This window comes from Dasypus novemcinctus, chromosome 4 (genome assembly GCF_030445035.2).
Source record: "Dasypus novemcinctus isolate mDasNov1 chromosome 4, mDasNov1.1.hap2, whole genome shotgun sequence".
Lineage (NCBI taxonomy): Eukaryota > Metazoa > Chordata > Mammalia > Cingulata > Dasypodidae > Dasypus > Dasypus novemcinctus.
In genome coordinates this window covers 153,361,152-153,378,804 of record NC_080676.1, presented here as the reverse complement: position 1 = coordinate 153,378,804, position 17,653 = coordinate 153,361,152, and the positions used below count along the sequence as shown (strand labels likewise).

The 17,653-nt window shown below is 47.3% G+C and overlaps 1 long non-coding RNA gene across 1 annotated transcript; it reads right to left on the bottom strand.

Moving 5' to 3' along the window:
• Nucleotides 1-2,281: 2,281 nt before the first annotated feature.
• LOC131278381 (uncharacterized) lies at nt 2,282-9,510 on the bottom strand. The gene is made up of 2 exons (XR_009185698.1): nt 8,999-9,510; nt 2,282-2,552 (listed from the first exon to the last, which is right to left on the bottom strand). It is a non-coding gene; the product is annotated as an uncharacterized lncRNA (long non-coding RNA).
• Nucleotides 9,511-17,653: the final 8,143 nt, after the last annotated feature.

Sequence of the window (17,653 nt, the reverse complement as noted above, 5' to 3'; positions counted from 1 at the left end):
CTTGAAAACATCATGCTAAGTGCAAGACATCAGTTGGACAAAGCCATACATTTATGGTTCCATTTCAATGCAATGTCCAGAATAGGCAAATCTATAGAGAACAGAAAGTAGATCAGTGCTTGCCAGGGGGCTTGAGGTGGGAGGGGCAGAGTAACTGCTATTGGATACAGGATTTCTTTGGGGGATAATGAAAATGTTCTAGATTTAGGTTGTAGTGATGGTTGCACAGTTCTATGAATATGCTAAAACCCCTGATTTGTACACCTTGGATAAATTCTATGGTGTGTGAATGACATCTCAGTAAAGATGCTAGAAAAAGAAGGAGATAGAATTGACCCAGAAGCCAAAAGGGGACGGGCCCAAAGTAAAGAGCCTGCCCCCATAATCTGGGGTTTTCAACCCTGCTCTCAAAGGTTCTTGTGGCTAACCGCCTCCTCCCCAGGCTCCATTCCCAGATGCCTGTGCCTTCTGCCTTAACTGGGCCCTCCTGGACTCTGATCCATTTCCTGCCCAGACGTGTGTACTCTGTCGCCCCTTTCTGCTTAGCCACCTCCTGGTCCCACTGTTTCCTGCCCACTCCCTGTCTCATTGTGCAAATTTCTGGTGTGACCCTTCTCTATCCACAAAATAATAGCTGTCATTTATTGAGCATCAACTGTATGTCAGGTGATGTCTTCAGCACTTTGCATATTGTAACTCATTTAATTCTCAGAACAACTGGTTGAAAGAAGTCCTGTTATCATCCCAAATTTACAGATGTGGAGAATGACAACCAAGAGGTGACCAAGTTTGCAGAGCTGGGAAATGGTGGAGGAAGGTTTGAATCTATCTCCAGAGATGACTCTTAGCCCCATACCACTTTGTCTCAGCTGCCATTTGTTGATGGTTTTGGTTGGTGGAGCCAAGTTCACTACCTCTTGCTCTTCTTGTCTTCTGGAGCAAAGTTGTCCTGCTGTGGAAGGGCTGGGCTTTCTAACTCTCTCTCCTTTGGGATTTACTTGGATTCTTTATCCTACTTTTCCTGCCCCCTTTCCCCTGAGGTTGGTTTTCCTTCCAATAACCAACACCTCTGGCCTCCCTTGGGCTCTGGAGCCCCACTTTGCTCAAAATATCTGAGCTGGAAGTGTCTGAGAATGTATATCACAAGATAGCCCTTAACTTCTACCCGATGGAGTAAGTAGGTCCCAAGAGAGCCTCAGCTCACTTGTCTCTATCGGGGATGCTCTGAGGTGCAAGGTTCCCTCCACAGCCCCCTGGAGGCTACTCTCTCAGTGACTTTGCCTGACCTTACATTCTTTGCGGCTTTCTCCCCTTTCTTGTCCTGCTCCCTCACTCCTTTATTCATTCCCCCTGGGAATGCATCCTTAAAAAAGTCATTTGCAGAGAAGCAGATGTGGTTCAAGTGACTGAGCTCCCACCTACCACATGGGAGGTCCCAGGTTATGTTCCCGGTGCCTCCTGGAGAAGACAAGCAAGACCGTGAGCTGGTGCAGTGGACTGACGCAACAAGGTGATGCAACAAGGAGACACAAAGAGGAAACTCAATGAGAGACAAAATAAAGCAGGGAATGGAGGTGGCTCAAGCGATTGAGTGACTCTCTCCCACATGGAAGGTCCCAGGTTCTGTTCCTGGTGCCTTCTAAAGAGAAGATGAGGGAAACGGACTTGGCCCAGTGGTTAGGGCATCCATCTATCACATGGGAGGTCCGCAGTTCAAACCCCGGTTCTCCTTGACCTGTGTGGAGCTGGCCCACGTGCAGTGCTGATGCGCGCAAGGAGTGCCGTGCCACGCAAGGGTGTTCCCCGCGTAGAGGAGCCCCATGCACAAGGAGTGCGACCCGTAAGGAGAGCCACCCAGCGCGAAAGAAAGTGCAGCCTGCCCAGGAATGGCGCTGCACACACAGAGCTGACACAACAAGATGACGCAACAAAAAAAAACACAGATTCCCATGCCGCTGACAACAACGGAAGTAGACAAGGAGTAACGCACAGCAAGTGGACACAGAGAGCAGACAACTGGGGCGGGGGGAGGGGAGAGAAATAAATAAATATATCTTTAAAAAAAAGAGAAGATGAACAGACACAGAGAGCACACAACGAATGTACACAGAGAGCAGACAGTGAGCACAAACAGCAAGGTGGGGGAGGGAATAAATAAATAAAATAAATCTTAAAAAAAAGAAAGCCATTTGCACCTGAACCTTTGTCCTAGGGTCTGCTTCTGGAAAACCCAACCTAGGACAGAAACGTATATAAACATGTGTCCAGAGCACACAGAACATGCTCAATAAATCGCTGTTACTAGGTTTGTCATTCCAGGGACCATGACTTTGGGGGCTGCTCTTCTCTTCTGCTACTTGGCCCCTAAGGTTCAGCGCTAACTTCTGGAATCACAAAATGGGGTGGAGGTGGAGGAGCAGGAAACTAGAGGTCAGGAGTCCATCTTGGACCTCACCTCTGTCTGCTTCTCTGAAGAGCTGCACAGCTGCTACACCAGACATCCCCTGCTCCCATCATGCTACTACTTCCACATCTGCCTTCATAGGTACCACCTGATGGTAAAAAAAAAAAGAAAGAAAGAAAAAGAAAAAAAGGGTTGAGAGGAGAAGTTGGAAAGTTCAGACCTCTAAGCAGTTGGCTTCCACTACCTACTAAAAAATAAAAATAAAATAAATCGAATATTTTGGTTGCACATTCAATTTGTAGGTGTGAAAGTCCTTGTAGCAAAACAAAAATAGCAAGCATTTCTATAGGCCTTGCTGTATGCTAAGACCTTTTCTAAGTGCTTTCGCTTTATTAATGTAATCTTCTCACCCACCCTACGCTATCATCGTCATCGCCACCACCACCACCATTCCCATTTCCACAGATGAGGAAACACGCACACAGAGGTTAAGTGGCTTGTCCAAGGTCATGCGGACGGTAAGTGGAGGAGCTGGGGTTTGAACTTCAGTGGGGCAGCCCTGGAGTCCGTGTTAACCATGATGCTATTCCATCGCCTGCCGGGTAGTAGGGTGCTTTCGTGAGTAGGTCAAGGAAGCTGTCACAGTCCATGTTCCTTGGGGGCCCGCCTTGTCCTGTTGCCTAAAAGAACTGCCACCACTGCACACACACAGGTACACACTTGCTCACACTGGCCTTCCACGAAGGCCTGGACTTATGGGGTCCAGGTGGGTTGAGCCTCTGGCTCAGGGAGAGCTGCTGTTACTAGGAAAACCCACATGGGAAATCACATAATCATTAATCCCCATCGGGCCCACCTCCCCAGGTAGCATCATTTTAATAATTCTCCAGCAAAGTGATGTGGTTTTGCACCAAAGACCAATCTTTTCTAGGCAGTTGATGCTTAGTTGAAGGTAGAAAGTGTGCCGTGGGCATCTGTGTGGTCCATAGCCCCTCAAAGGCTTCCTCTGGTAGAGGAGCTCAGGAAGCCTTCGGTAGATGCATGAAGGAGGGAGAAGGGACTTGTTTACTAAGTGGTTGTTGGCGGCGGACTTGGCCCAGTGGTTAGGGCGTCCGTCTACCACATGGGAGGTCCGCGGTTCAAACCCTGGGCCTCCTTGACCCATGTGGAGCTGGCCCATGCGCAGTGCTGATGCATGCGAGGAGTGCCCTGCCATGCAGGGGTGTCCCCCGCGTAGGGGAGCCCCATGCGCAAGGAGTGCACCCATAGGGAGAGCCGCCCAGCGTGAAAGAAAGTGCAGCCTGCCCAGGAATGGCGCCGCACACACGGAGAACTGACACAACAAGATGACGCAACAAAAAGAAACACAGATTCCCGTGCCACTGACAACAGAAGCGGACAAAGAAGACGACGCAGCAAACAGACACAGAGAACTGACAACCGGGGTGGGGGGAAGGGGAGAGAAATAAATAAATCTTAAAAAAAAAAAAAAAAACTAAGTGGTTGTCAAACTGTGTTCCTAGGCACCCTGGGGTTGCATGGAACAACCTCAACACTAGGGGTTCAAGAGAGAGGTCATGCAAGGGACATGCCACAGGGATCCCTTACCCCTCCCTCTCCTGCCTCCAGGCCCCTCAGCCACCTTCTTACTTCAACCAAAGCAGCTCTGCCTTTATGTGTTGCATCTCTTTAAATGAGCCGATACCCGAAGACACCTTTTCAAGGGGAGGGCAGCGGACGTCACACTCCAGGCCCCTACCGCTCAGCTGGCTATGGGGTGCTGCCTTTGGCCGGAGTCGTTCCTGCTGCCCCTGGCCACACTGCCCCTCAGACCCCCGTGGCCCACTTACTCCCTGGTGACGTCTGATGCCTGGACCGTGGCTCCTTCTGGGGGGGCCGTCCCTGATAAAGCCTCCTAAACGGATGCTGAGCCAGCTCGTCATTAGCCAGGGGTGACTGTGTCAGCCTTTAGGTCACCCTGATACAGTGGCCTGCCTTGGCCTCCTTTTCCTGCAGCCCACACGAGTGGGGGACCCAGGCCAGTCAGTCCTGGTACCTGCTGGCTGACTCTGGTGGTCCCTCTGGTGGGAGGTGCTTAAGAGGCGTTTGGCCTCCTAGCACCCTCGTCCTTGCTGCTTATCCCTGCAATGCGGTCATCTTCACGGTGTGGTCCCCAGTCCAGCAGCAGGAGCCCTCCCCTGGGAACTCGTTAGAAAAGCGCATTCTCAGGCCACTCCTGAAATCGGAAACTATGGCATGAGGCCCAGTCGTCTGCATTTCTACAGCCTTCTAGAGCAGGTGCATTGACATTTGAGAATCACGGATCCTGGCCACTGAGTCAGCAGTGGGAGAACAGGGAGTCAGGGACCAGGGGGGCCCCATGCCTTGGAGGTGGAAAAGGTTTGGGCAGGGCCCATTATGAGCGCAATTTTGTTTTTTTTTAATATTATGATTTTGGACCCTTGCTCAGATCATGTGCGTTTATATGAAAACCAGAAATCATGTGTTTCCCATCCCCTGAAGACCCTCAGAGCCTTCTTCTATTTAGGTCTTTCAAGAAAGAAAACATGAGGCAGGTTTCTTTTTAGTTCCACGAGAAATTGGTTATCCTGGGAGCACTGGAAGGTTGCATAATGTCTCGGGGTCCCAAAGCACCCAGACAGGCTAGGATCAGAGTAAGGGGCTTTGGGACATGCCCTCCCCCCCTTCCAGGAATCAAGAGGAAGTGAAAACCACTGATATTGGAAAAATTCACTTCTTCCTTCCGAAACTAAGGTTATTTGCTTTCACTGGTAGAGAGAGATCCTGGAATATTGCAAGGCTATGGAAATGCGAAGGAGGGGTCATTCCTGGAGAGCATTGCTTTACCAGGCATTTCTCAGATTGTGGACATGCCTTGTCCAATGAGCCCTATGAATTCCCAGTTCCTGGGAGGTGGGGATACGATGCTGGGCTCCAAGACTCTGCCAGGCCTTTAATTCCCTGTGGATACTTTTCTAAACACTAAGGCTTCAAAGAAGCAGATCTTGGTTAGCATTTTCTTTCTACAGTCTGTTTGCAAACTTCTTTGGCTTTTTTTTCATGGACATGCACTCTTTTCAAAAGAGTGCCCTAATAAGCCCACCTTACGCCCCTGCCTGCCATTTCTGTGAAACTCACTGGTATGCATGTGCAAGATGGAAACACTTTCAGAAAGGCATCCGCCTTCGAACTTTGAGCCCTGATATTTTTATACACCAACAAAGAACAAATGCATTTCTCAATTATAAAACCCATCTGTGAGGTGCCTTTTAAAGCAAGCACTTGTGCAGTCAGACATTGGGTCAGACTCTGAAATCATCTTGAAACGGTAGCTGTCCCCTGCCTCCCTGCACATTGGCTGGTGCAATATGATAGTGCTGTAGTCTTCCCTTTTTTAAGTTAAACCCGGTTTCCATTTATTCCAACAGGCAACAAAGTGATTCCAAAGCTCTGAGGGTGGCAATAGCAGTGGTCACAGCCCTTAAGGAGAATCATCACCAATCAACTTAACTTTCTCCAGGCTGGAATAACCACTCTCTCCTCTTGGAAAGCTTCTGCTGGGTACACCAGGGAAGTCATCCTCTTCTCAACACTCCAATAGCCGTAATGTCAAGAAACAGAAGAGATTTTAGAAGCCATTGAATCCAACCAAGTCTACAGATGAATCCCCAAGGCCCAAGGGACCCGTATAACTGGGGAGTTAGGGTGTGGCTGAGTCTACTTAGAGCCTGACTCGCAGTTCAATGACCTGACCAGCACTGCTCCGTTAATTCTGCTGTCAAAGGAAATCACCGTGGGCCTTGCCTTGAGAGATCACTGAAGCATCATCGTCGGAGGCTGGTTTCTGAATTAAAATCTCCCTCTCAAACACCAAGGGGCTGAGGATATGACAGTACCCCAGCTTCAGCCCCCCCAGCCAGCAGGTCTACCTGTCACAAGGTTTATTTAGCTACAATGTCCGCAAGATTTACTGATTCGCTCTGAGCAGAAGAATGGGCGGAACTATTGTTGGCAGTCAGGGGGCTGAGAGGAATTGGAAATGGTTCAGTCTTCTGACCCCTGTTCTCTGGGGACCAGCACGGTTGAAAGACAAACCTACAAATACCTGGATGATCGTCTCCTCGCCTCCTCCTCTCTTGAGCGCCCTCTGGTGTCCTCCAATAATGACAACAGTAGCTCATTGGGCAGTTCTCAAAAGGTGTCTCAGAAAACAACACTTGCTTAATATAGAAAGCTGGAGGAACTCATTTGCTGGTTTAATATCTTCCAACTTTCCAAGTACAACAGAAGGGGCAATTCTGAGTTCAAATTTTACCTTACCTCCCCACTGCCCCCAGGGCTTCTTTTATCCTCGAATTTCACTTCTTATGTATATGTAGCCTGTTCAAGTTTCGTTAACTTTTCCCATGCCCTCACAACCACCATTCTGAGAAAAAAGAATGAAAACTACACCTCACTTCCCTGGGCACATTGGCGGCTTCAGCTTCATGTCTAAAGCAGGGTTCTTTCTCCATCTGGGCACTATTGTCATCATGAAATGGACAATTCCTAGTCGGCAGGTAGGGTGGGCATGCTGTGCGTTGAAGGTTGTTTGACAGTCGCCCTGGCCGCCACCCACCAGATGCCTGTAGCAGCACCCCTCCCGCACTTCTGACAACCACAGAGGTGTCCAGATATTGACACCTGTGCCCTAGTAGGTAAAATTGTCCCCAGTTGAGAGCCACCCTTCTAAAGTTGGATGCTCCTTAGATTTAAAAAAATTTTTAAATTTTTTTGAAAAGCATCTTTTCCTCCTTGAAAACAGAGCCACCATCTGTGAAGTTCCCTTTAATTTTTTTGGATGCCACACATAATCCAAAGGCATTTTAGTTTTATGCTTTCAGATAATCTGATGCTGATTTATGATACCACTGGCCCAATTAACAGAACACATTTTTCCAGTCTGTGGTTGGAATAGAAACCACTAAGATATGTGTCGTATTTAATACTGAAGACCATTTTAAAAATAGTGAAGGAAATCAATATTTATGTTGTAAAATTTATTTGCAGAGCCTTTGCTGTATTCCAGAACATTCTTTCGTATATTTTTCTTATTAAACCCACAAATAACCTTGTAGGCAAGGAATTATAGTCCTTGATTTTTTTTTTTCTCTCCGTGTTTCAGTTTTAGAATGCCTAAGTGGCTCGATCAAAGTCACACCAGAGAAGGTACTCGTTAGCACAGAGTCCGTGTGCAAGTTCTTGTTTCCATAAAACAGACCGTGGTCTTGGAGTCTCCCCTTGAGACAAAGACGGCCCTGGGTGGCCTCTGAGGAGCATCAAGTTTGCAAAGAACAGTGGGCGCTGTAAAGAGCAGCCACAGCCGACATTATCTGAGAGCTTCCCCTGTGCCAGGCACGGCGCTAAGGTCCTGGACATGTCATCCTTGTGGCGGCCGTTTAAGGGAGGATTTAGTATCGACTTTCATGGATTAGGAAATGCAGGTGCAAAAGGCTGAGTAACGTACACAGGTCACAGACCTGTCGGGGCAGCAGGGAATAGCCGTCTGTCCACCTCCTGCCCGAGTGCTGACTCCCCGCTCCACTTCCTCCCCAGAACTCTGCCTCGATGGACTCCTCGTTGGCAGACGCCAAGCCCCAAGTTCCCTAACTAATAACTGGGTTGCCTTTGAAGAGGCTCAGTTTCCACCTCCACTTCAGTTCCCCAAGATATCGCGGGACTGTTCTAACGCTGTGAGTGCCGCCGTGTTTCTCCAAAGCAGTTCCATTGCGTTATTACTGTGAAAGCCCAGTCTGGGGCTCAGTATAATTTTATTTTCCTGAGTGATAAATATTATATTATAGAAATGGTGGTAGTGATCCCAGGAGAAGGAGAGTAGCAATAGCAGAAATAAAAATAACTGGCAATAGGAACCTGTACTTCTTTTCATTAGAAATGCTTGGAATGGAGAGAAACCATTTTACCGTAATGGTGGTATTAGGGCCCACCCCTAAATCTAACCGGCCATGAGCAGGACTTGGGCAGTATTTGCTGGTGTTTGGGGGATAATTACGAGAGCTAGGATATGTCTAAGACTTCGGCCTGTGCCCATAAACATTTAAGAAGGAGCAAGCAGAAATAAACAGGAACATCTCCTGCCCCGTGTTCCTCTGGGTTGTTTAGGGAGAAACTAGGCAGCAAACATTACAAGAAAATGCCCGTCAGCAGAAAGGGTCAGGCAGTATGCTACTTGTGCCCATGGGCCTGTGAGATTTGGCTAGCTTGGGGATAGGACTGGGCATTTTATTATAGAAGTGTTATTGGGAACCAGATAAAGAGAGATACACTGCGTCTTCTTTGCCTTGTCTGGTTGTTTCTGTCAGCAACCAAAGCCAGGGCTGTTCTCCTGGATTCTAATGTCTCTGAGGAGATACAAGCAGGACTTGAGAGCAAACAATTGAAGGCTCTTTACGGAGGGGAAGGGCCCTGTACCACATGGGGCAGCCTTTGGCAGTCACACCTGCAGGTACCCCCTACCGCCACCACACCTTCACTGTCTCAATGCCTAATGTCAAACACATTCATTCACCTCACCTCAGTGGTGTGGCGACCAGTCTCCAAGATGGCCCCTGAGATTCTCACTGCCTGGTGTTCGTGCCTTGTGTCATCGTGTCCCATACGAATGGGGCTGACCCAGGAAGCCAATAAGATAATTCAGAAATGACGGTGTGTGACTTCTCAGGCTAGGTCATAAAAACCCTTGAGGCTTAGGCCTTGCTCCCTCTCGGGTCACTCTCTCTGTGGGAAGCCAGCCGCCATGTTGTGAGGACACTCAAGCAGCCTGTGGAGAGATCTGGGTGGGGAGGAACGGAGGCCTCCTGCCCACAACCAGCACCAACTTGCCAGGCATGTGAGGCGGCCACCTGGCAGTAGGTCCTCCGGCCTCACTCAAGTCTTCAGGTGATGGTCTCCCCAGCCAGTATCCACCACAACTGTGAGAGCATAAATGGTGATTGTTTTAAGCCACTCCGCTACCTGGCATACTTCCATCGCACTACCTGGCACTGGATAACGTTTTTTTCAGACAGTACAGTAGGTCTTCCCCACCCACGACCCCATAAGGCAGGCAGGATGGAGTCCACGAATGAGGAAATGCCTCTTGTGGTGGTGACTGGAGCCTGACGTGTCTGTCCCTTTCCAATCGAATGGACTTCAACGGAGCAGAATCCCCTCCTGTGAGGCTCTGAGCTTTACTTTGCCAATGCTCAGAGAATAAGACAGTTTTCTGAATTCCAAGTATATGACAGCCAACAAGAGGCTCTGGGCCACAGAACCTAAGCCCAGGCCCACTCAGGGAGCTGCGGCCTGCAACCTAATAATTGTGTTAGTGTGAGAGTGTGGCAAGCGTGTTCTGGATCTCCCCTGAAGTTCTTCCATTTCCAGAAGAGCTGCTCCCTGCCTGAGAGGTCAGACATGTGGGGAGGAGGCGGTCCCAAAGCTGGCAGGAGCTTTTGCCTTGAGTCCTTGCCATCTCTTGCCCAGGGAACGCTAGAATTCTGTCTTCCTGATGCCCTTCCTGAGCAGTTGAGGAGGGGGTTACATGGGAGGATTTTGGAGTCAGCCAAACCCGGGCTCCTTGGCTCCTCGTGGGCTCTGTACCTTTGGACTAGCTCCCTGAACTAGACCTTGGTTTCCCCATCTGGAAAATGGAGGTGACGATGACATCCGCCTCAGAAGGTCATTGTGAGGGCTGGATAAGAGAATGCCCTGGAAGCTCAGGGTGTCAGGCACTCCGATGTGAACTCCTTCCCACTACTTTCGGTTGTCGTATGTGGAGACATTGCCTTTAAGAACCGGGGGGCTGTGCAGGAAAATGGGCCTTTTCTTTCAGACGGTAATCCCCTTAAAACAGCTGGTCTGTCCCCACCGCTCATCCCCCACCTCGAGAGCGAGGCCGGTGCAAATTGTCCTGCCAGGAAATGGCTGTGAGCAGCTGCCCCGCCAGGCCCGGTTTTGCAGAAGGCCTTTGCCGAGGCTGCGTGGAATCTGAGCTTAGCACTTCAGACTCGGTGTCTTGACAAAGGAGCTGAGGGCTCAAGCACTTTGCTGCACCTAATCCTCATTCAGGAGAAGGGGTAAGGCATTTTAATGCAGCCACAAAATCCTCACGGTGGGTTTGCAAAAGGGCTCCGGTGGATTTTCTCACTTGTCCTTGCCCTTGGCTGCGAGGCTGGGCATCCAATTCAGGTGCCACAGCTTCAAGCCGGGGAAGGCCGAGGATTTCCAGGGACGGGACTAGCCCCGGCAGGTTTCAGCCCTCCTTGAGTTCAGCCCTCTAGCCTCCAGAACTGGGAGAAAATATACCTGTATTGCTTTCAGCCACTGAGTTTGTGGTGCTTTGTCGCCGTCGGCCACTAAGACAAGCCCCGATACCCACTGCTGGACGAGGGGTTGAGGCCAAAGGTGAGTCCCCTCACTTCCTTGTTACTGATTAGGGCATTGAGGTCGACGGAAGTGGGGTTTCAATCCCCCCAAGCAGGCAAACGCGAAGGGTTACCGACCACAAACGCTGAGCCCAGCCCGGGCGCCGCCGTCGCGGCAGGTGCCACGTGGAGCCCCCTCTCCCGCCCGCAGCCTGCGCTTCAGTGCCCCGCAGCTCCTTGACCAGGATGCTGCGAGGGCAGAGCCTGCCGGTGAGTTAGGAGACCTGCGCCACGAGCTTCCCAGCTTGGGCTCTCTGGTTCTTCATCTGTTTAGATCAATCACCTCGAATACCCTTTTCAGCTCTAACAGCTTTATGATTTTGCAATTCCATCTGTGCCTAGACTAACGAGAACGGAGGCTTCGGGTCATCCCAGCTAACAAACATTGTGCCTGCAAGGTGGCGTTCACTTATGAAAGGAGAGAGAGAGAGAGAGAGAATGCTGGTTCAGGTAACCAAGCTTGAAGAGTTCTAGAATTATGACTGTCCATGAGCTTTCCCAGCTTGCTCTGGGGAAATAGCCCAGTACAAACCCTTGAGCTCCATCCTCTCGTTTTTGATCCAGTAGGTCTCGGGTAGGGTCCAAGCATGTGTGCTTTTCACAGCTCCCTAACTGATGCCAAAGCTCACCACGTGGGATGGGAAAGCTCTGGGACTGGATGGTGGTGGGGACGCACCACATTATGACTATGACTGAGCCCACCGAATGGGGTGCTGGGGAGAGGGTGAGGTGGGCAAGTTTATGTTGTATACATGTTTCCACAATTTAAAGAAAAAGGCAATGACAAATGCAAAACCTGATACTGGATGGGATCTAATAATGGAGGAAAAAAGCCTCAAAAGAACATAAGTAAAAATTGGAATATAGACAGTAAGCTTTCTATCAATATTAAATTCCTGACCTTGACAACTGCACTTAAGGTAGCTACATAAGTGAATGTCTTTATTCTTAGGAAATGTACATGGATGAATTACATGTTCAAGGAGCACGTTGTATACAACCTATTCTCAGATGTTTAGAAAATAGAAGAATAGATAGATAGATAGGTAGGTAGGTAGAGAGATGGAGAGACCGTCAGACACAGAATAATAGGGAAAATGTGGCAAAATGTTAAAAGTTGGATCTGGATATCTGGGTAAGGGTTATGTTAGAGTTCTCTCTATGGGTTTTGTATTATTATTGTAACTGTCCTGTAACTGTGAAATTATTTCAAAAAATTTTTTAAATCTTTAAAAATAAAACAAAGCTCACCATTTGCCTGTTGCTAACCCCTTTATCCCTTTATCTTGCCTTCTCTTAGTCTTTCAGCATCCTAAACCGAATCATTACCACATTCACAGAGTGGCCCAAATCATCCTCCGTCTAGATTCTTCCTTTCCCTGGAACCTCACAGAGGCATAGGGAGGTTAAGTTAATGGCCCAGGGACTGACCGAACTTACATTCTCAAAAATGTTCCAAATCCTATAAGAATGGGCAACTGGGCTTCTTTAATAGGGTTCTTGGGCCCTGTTTCCACTTTGAACTAATTTGTGTCTCCAGCATTGCAGGGAATTTCTGGTTGCCTCTCAAGATCCTAAAGACCCAAATGGATGACCCCAGGCTCCCCTCCCCTTCGATGTGTCCTTGGTCACAGGTCCATGTCAGAAAGCACAAAGAGTCTGCACACCACGAGGCAAGGATGCTGCCCTACCTGGGAGCCCAGGGCTCAGAGCCCGCACTCCAGATCTTGCGGGCAGTGCAGTTTGATTAAACTGCAGTTTCCTCCAAGTTGCCCCTTGCAGCTCAATTCCTGACAAAGCGAACCGTTTACCTCTATTTATGGATGAAATCCCTATTCGGGTTGGTAGTTTTATCTTATTTTAGAAAAATGCCCTTAAGGAAAGGGGTACGCCCACGAAAATCCTTGACTTTTCCTTCCTGTTCCATTTTCCCAAGAGTCCAGATAGAGGAATGAGTCAGGTCTCCATCAATTCTTTGGAGAGCGCCTGGTCTGTGCATGTATGCTGGGTGCTAGGACACCAGGTGGGCACTGCAGGCACCCCCACCCCCACCGCGTGTGCACACCCAGGCTCATGCATCGCCGCCCACCCCGCCCTGGAGCCCAGGGGCTGGACAGGGCACGTGGTGAGCAGTGACAGGCAGACGTAGTTGAACCCTGGGCAAGCACGCACAGTGCAGATGGGCGATCCCAAAATATATGTTGACATTCTAACTCCTGGTACCCGGTGAGGTGAGCTTTTTTGGAAATAGGGTCATTGCAGATGAGACTAGGTAAGTTAAAAGGAGGTCATACTGGAGGAGGGTGGGCCCTTGCTCCAAAATGCCTGGAGTCCTTATAAGAAGGGACGTAGGGGTGCGATACAGAGAGAAGACAGCCAGGTGGCCACCCAGGCAGACTGGAGCACTGCTGCCAGGGGCCAAGGACTGCCGAGGATTCCGGGAGAAAGGCATGGGACAGATTCTTCTGTACAGACCGGAGGGAGTGCAGCCCTGCCAACATCTTGAATTTGGACTTCCAGCCTCCGGAGTTGCGACACAATACATTTCTGTTGTTTTCTGCAACCCGGTTTGTGTCGATTTCTGATGGCAGCCTCGGGAAACTAAGGCAGTCCGTGAGGTACAGAGGAGCTGCTAACGCTTACCCCTGGCTGGTTTTATGATGAGAAGGTTCATGTTCCGAGTCAAGGCCTCTGGAGAAGAAATCTTTGAAAGCACGGTACCCAGATAAAATACAGGGCACCCAGTTAAAGTCAAATTTCAGATAAACAACGGATACTTTTTTAGTTAAATATGTCCCAAATATTGCCCTGTGAGCTAGGTACTATTATTGTTAACCCTGTTTTGTGGTTAAGGAAACCAAGGTGCAGAGAGGTGTGACTTGCCTAAGGTCACACAGCAGGGAAATGCAGGGTGGGGTTTGAACCCAGGTAGTCCTGCCCCAGAGCTGCTCCTTGTCCCCAGTGCTGGTAGCCTTGCGGCTTAGAGGTGGGTATGATTCCTTCCCAGCACTGGTGTGTTGATCCAGATACAGCAGTCTCCAGAAAGACCTGATGTGCCTCCAAAGGTCACATTTGCCACAACCTTGATGCAAAGGAGGATGAGGCCTGTCTTACCCAGCATTGTATTTCCAGCACCCAGGATGGAGCCTGACTCATAGAAGGCATCCAATAAATATTAGTTAACCAAATGAATGAATCAATAATAATAAGGATTGGTGCTCTATGCAGAAAACTTGGAAAATACAAGGAAAGCATTTTTTTTTAAAACCCAAAATTGTAATATTAATATTTTGTGGCCCCAAACATTTTGAAGTAGGTAAATGTTATAGTCAGAGCCCTTGTTCTTTCAAGTCCTGCCCTTTCCCTCAGCCTGTACCCCCTTTCTCCTCTGGAAAGTCTTACCTGGTTCTTTCTCAGAAAAAGAGGTCACACTCATTCACACCAAGCTATTTGAATAGCTAATTGAATAACAGCTGAGACTATTACTTTGACCAGGCAATTTATATTTTAACAAGGGTTAAAGCATTCAGCTGAAAGGATAAAGCAGCTAGTGCCCCTTCCCCTCTCCATCTCCTCTATCTCAGATATCTGAGTGTGCACTTGGAATGACGAGATCTGAGGTCGGTTCCAGCTTTGTCACTAATCAGCCATGTTGTGACCTTGGGCAATCTTCTAAGACTTCCCTGTAAGGTAAATGAGGTTGGACTGGATAAAAATAAATCACCAAATGCCAAGCCTCTCTCCTCCATAACATAATCATATATGCAAACCCATATATTTCTCCATTTAACATCTGTGTTAGTCAACCAAAGGTTTGCTGATGCAAAGTACCAGAAATCTGTTGGCTTTTATAAAGGGTGTTTATTTGGTGTAGAAGCTCACAGTTATGAGGCCCTAAAGAGTCCAACTAAAAGTTACTTCCTCACCAAAATCTGTTGCCACATGTGGAAACAAGATGGCAGGCAATGTCTGTGAGGGTTCAGCCTGCCTTCTTCCTCTTAAGCTCCATGGTCCCAGCTTCTTCTGATCTCAGCCGTAGGCTGGCATAAGACTCGTCTCTCAGGGCTTCTCAGCTGCTCTCTTCTCTTCAGCTGCAAGCTATCAGGCTCATCTCTCTTCTCAGGGCTCTAGCGTCAAAACCAAGTTCTCTCCTCTGCCATATCTTTTTCTCTCTGTATCTACTTCTCCTGCATCTACTTCCATATAAGAGTCTGTGTTATCCACCCACCAGGGGATGGGAACTCAACCCTGAATGTCCTAATGACATGGTCGAATCAAAGCCCTAATCTTCACTTAATAAAGTAAAAGTGGAACATCTGAAATCAATACAATCAAAGGAGTATCACTACCAGAGGAACAGACCAGTTTCTAAACAATCATCTTTTTTGGAATCCGTAAGTAATATCAAACTGCCACAGCATCTTATTATAAAATTTTCAAACAAACCAAAAGTAGAGAAAATGGTCCAAAGACCCTCTATACCCATCACTCAGCTACAAAAGGTATCCATTCCTGGCCCTCTGGTTTCACTTACATCACCACCAATTCTCCCCATTCACTAGATTATTTTGAAGCAAATCCCAAGCATCATATGGTTTCATATGTAAATACAGTTGATCCTCATTATTTGCAGATTCCAATCTTGTCAATTCACCTACTTGATAAAATTTACTTGTAACCCAAAATTAATACTCATGGCCTTTCATGGTCATTTGTAGTTATCTGCAGTTATGAGCAGAACTGGGAAAATTTTCAGCCTGCTTCTTTCAGCATCAAGCTAATCTGTGGGCCTAGCCTGTTGGGACCCTTGTTGCTTCAGCTTCAGCTGCTCTGTTAATTCTAGCCTCTGGCCTCTCTCCCAGTCTCTCAGGGTTTCTCTGTCTTTTGCAGCTGTAGGTGATCCTGGAGTCCTCCCCCATATGGCAAGGTCAACTGGCAGCTCTCTTTCTCTGTGTGTATCTCTGTTTTCAGTCCTCAGTTTATATAAGACTCTAGTAAGAGGATTAGGACCCTCACCCCCATCCCAGGGGCCTCACAAGCTAATCAAAGGCCTTAACTAAAGTAAACTAATAAAAAAAGAGATCTAATCAAAAGGTCCCTTAAACTGAATCTAACCAAAAGGTCCTATATGCAATTGGCTTACACACAGGAATGGGTTAACTTAGTTTTCTGGAGTCCACAAAAGACTCAAATCAGCACAGGTGGTATACGTAGTGCCATGTTATTCACATATTTATGTTTTTGTTTAAAATGGTCCCCAAGTGTAATACTGAAGTGCTGTCTAGTGTTCCTCCATGCAAAAAGACAGTGATGTGCCTTTTGGAGAAAATACATGGGCTTAATAAATTTCATTCAGGTATGATTTATAGTGTCCTCAGCTGTGACTTCAATGTTAGTAAATCAGCAATATATATTAAATAAATTGTCTTTAAACAAGAACATACATAAAACAAGGAAATGTGTTTTGATTAGTTGACAAAAATGTGCCTAGAGGCTCATAGGAACCTAATCCCATATTTCCCCTAGAGACAATAGTTCAGTATTTATAGCAATTTTTTAAAACATTAACTATCATAAATGAGAGTGGATGGTTTTTTTGTATACATCTCTTAAAGATCAAGACTCTATTTAAACAAGTGATAGTTGAGCTGGAAAAAAAAAGAAAAATAATTTCATCAATTAGTCTGTAGAACCGAGTGTGTTTGAAGGTTTAGGATTTTGTTTTATTTTGTGTGGTTCCAGGAGCCAGATCTACAAGTTCCAGCTAAACTTTATGTTCAGACATAGATGCAAGGAGGACTGAAGAGATCACAGAGCTTGAAGCAACAAAAAAACATCAGGCTCTCCACATAGTGCTAAAATGGGTACTTGGTGGCTTGCAGTAAGAATGTGAAAGAAGACAGTGCACTCTGGGAAGCCTCTCCTTGCTCAGAATGACTTCCTGGGGGAAGTAAAGCATAATCTGTGGCTTGATCTTAGGACAATGAAAGAAGGACAAGGGAATGATGTCAGAGAGAGCAAAAAGAAAAACACAATCATTTGGCCTCACAAGCCAATTTCTGTGAGAAATGGAGACATACCTCAGCTTGAAGTTGTGTCAATCTCTTATTTAACCTCGAACTTGTATTGAAAACTACATATTAAATAATTCCCTAACTCAGAGTGTATATCAGGGTGGGAGAAAGATGATTCAGAAAGTAGAGACACAGCATTGGAAAGCGTCATTGAGAGGCAAGCACCCAATAAATAGTTGTTGAATACTAGCAGGGCTGGTAACGTGAAGTTATTGTCATGGGATAAATATGAATAATCTCTATGTAACTAATGAAGCAAATTGTCCTGTATTGAGAACAGATCAAGGATAGAAGCAGATTCTAGTATTTAGGGCAGACCAACATTGCAAAGTGGTGGACTGTTGGTCTAGGGACATTTTCAATCAGTTCTCATTCTCCTTTACCACTCTAACTTTTGGCCATGCAGCTCTACCTTTTATTTTTCAATTGTTTCAGTTTAACACTTTTAAATCAAAGTTATAAGTTCATACAGTATAGAAACTGAGAGTCAGTTCTGGAAAGTTTATGTAAAAAAGCAATCCTCTGGGGAGAGGATGTGGCTGAAGCAGTTGGGGCCTGCTTCCCACATGGGAGGTCCCAGGTTCAGTTCCCAGTACCTCCTTGTATTATTTAGCCAAAGTGATGTTGATGCAAAATACCAGAAATCTGCTGGCTTTTATAAAGAGTATTTATTTGGGGTACAGTTAACAGGC